Raw genomic sequence first — 2,182 nt, forward strand, 5'->3', positions numbered from 1 at the left:
TTTTTTTTTTTTTAAATGCAAGTTTGGCTAATTTTTGTTTTTTGTTTTGGTAAAATTCTTTAGGGGACAGGGGAATGAGTCCATTAAATCGTGGTGGAAGAAATCTTACACTGACTGCCTACGTGGTTATGTCACAGCAAAGGACTTAAAACTCAGTAGGGGGCGCTTAAAACAGCCACAGAGAAAAATTGTGTGGGTAATTTATGTACTCATTTTGCAATAATGTCCTTTTCCTTTGCCATCTCTTAATGTCTGCAGATACTGACAAAAACAAGAGGAAAGTCCTGCATGTTTTCAATGGGACAGAAAATTGGGGAGGCACTAAATTAGGGAGAAAAGTGTCAGCTTGAGATGATGTTAAAACAAAGTGTTCTCCGCCACCCCCCACCCCAGTTGCACACTTAGATTTATTCTCAGGGCTGTTAGGACAATTCTTACAGCTCTCTTCAGGGACATAGGCATTGGTAACATTTTTAATACTTATTTTTTTTTTAATTGGAAGATAGTTTGTTCTCATGAGATAATGTTTTCAACGACAGCCCCCGATGACACTAAAACACTGTATAACTACAAAGTCTTATTGTTCATTTTCTTCAGACACCTTCCCCTGAAAAAAGCAAATCTTCAAAGCAAACAGGTAAATGAATGAACATTCTAAAATTGTCTCAGCTGATTAAAAAATAAAAGCTTTTTAGGTGGAATGGTACTTCCTTACCATCTGATGGTTAGGGCGAGTGAGAAACTAATGGGAGATACCCAGGCTAGAGGGTGTTAAATGTCCACGTGTCGTTGTCACAGTGTGGCTCACAGCATCACTTGTCTTTCTCCTGAGCTGTCCTTTCTCTGCTCTTTGCCTTCCTCTTGCTTGATTTTATCCTCCTGGATGTTTGGGGGTGGATCTGAGGCTTTATTTGCAGAATAAACTAAATAGAAAGTTTACTTAGTAACAGTGAGGGATGGCTAATAATGTTGCTGTATTAATGAGCCTATAAATAACATAAGCAGAGCCTAAAATTGGAGTTGAAATAAAAAGAACAGACATAATAATGAAAACACTTTGAGTGTCCATTGAAGATAAATCAATTCTGTTTCTCGTTTCTCTCCTCCAAAACAAACAAAAAACCAGCATTGCCAATGGGCAGTCATCATAAATCATTTTGCAGTTTGATGATGAGAAAGGCAGATGTGGGAGTGTTTTTGTTTACTTTGGAATTTACCTATTTAAATAATATTGAAAATGATGCATGTTATTGTGAGCATCTCAGCAGATGTGGATGAGGAAGGAAATAAAAGCCCCTCTCAGCCCTCTACCCCAAATCTGCTTGTCTAGACCCCTTCGAGAATAGCCCCCTAGGTCTTTTCTTTGTGTGTGTTGGCGGTGGGGGGGGGGTTGAGGGTCACACTATACAATCTTAATAACTTTTAACTCCACAATTCACTGTGGAAATATTTCTAGGTCATGTCATATGTGTATCTGTCTCAGCCTTTTCTGTGGCTGCATGGAGTTCAAGAATGTTCAGAAGCTGCTGTGTTGAAGGGCAGATCACCATCTCTTCAGATCCCAAACAGCCAGGACTTGGCTTGAGAGTGTCCTCTATGTGGCTGGAGGGACTGAGTACAGTGACTCACTGTTGCTGCAGCAGGACACTTGCAGTTCGTGCCTTGATTTTTCAGACATTTTTTGAACGCCTGTTGTGTTCTGTGTACTGTGCAAGGCAGTGGGCAGAGAGGGGACATTAAACAGGATTCCTGTCTGCTCAGAGCTTAAATTCTGCGCTGCCTTTATCTTCTAAGTCCTTGGCCAACTGCAGAGGAGGCCACCTTGAAAGATACGCCCCCTTCCCCTTCACTCCTGGATCCCCTGTCATGGGAGGCCTTGGCTGGAGGAAGCTTCCTCCCTGTAACCTGGGATGTCACTGGGAACACATCTTCCTATAGAAATAATGCTGCAGGTGGAGGTTGCCTGTACCACGCCAGCCATCCTTGGTGCAAACATTTGCCCAGGGAGTGGCACTTTGCTGGTTCTGAGAGCATTGTTTTAGCCAGGTGTTCACAGGTTGCTCCATCCTTCAGTGTGCTGTCTAGCTAGGTAGGAAGGAGGAACATGATCACCTGGCTCCGAGGCACAGTCTTTCACCTGCAGAGCCCCTGCCTTGTTGAGAGCTCTTCCTGCGGCATCTTT

General features: G+C 42.8%; 1 protein-coding gene across 2 annotated transcripts in view; it reads left to right on the top strand.

Moving 5' to 3' along the window:
* Positions 1–2,182, top strand: part of NEDD4L (neural precursor cell expressed, developmentally down-regulated 4-like, E3 ubiquitin protein ligase) — a 233,534-nt gene that overhangs the window by 18,190 nt on the left and 213,162 nt on the right. The window lies entirely within an intron of this gene.

Source organism: Galeopterus variegatus, unplaced genomic scaffold, assembly GCF_000696425.1.
Source record: "Galeopterus variegatus unplaced genomic scaffold, G_variegatus-3.0.2 Scaffold582, whole genome shotgun sequence".
In the NCBI taxonomy this organism is placed as follows: domain Eukaryota; kingdom Metazoa; phylum Chordata; class Mammalia; order Dermoptera; family Cynocephalidae; genus Galeopterus; species Galeopterus variegatus.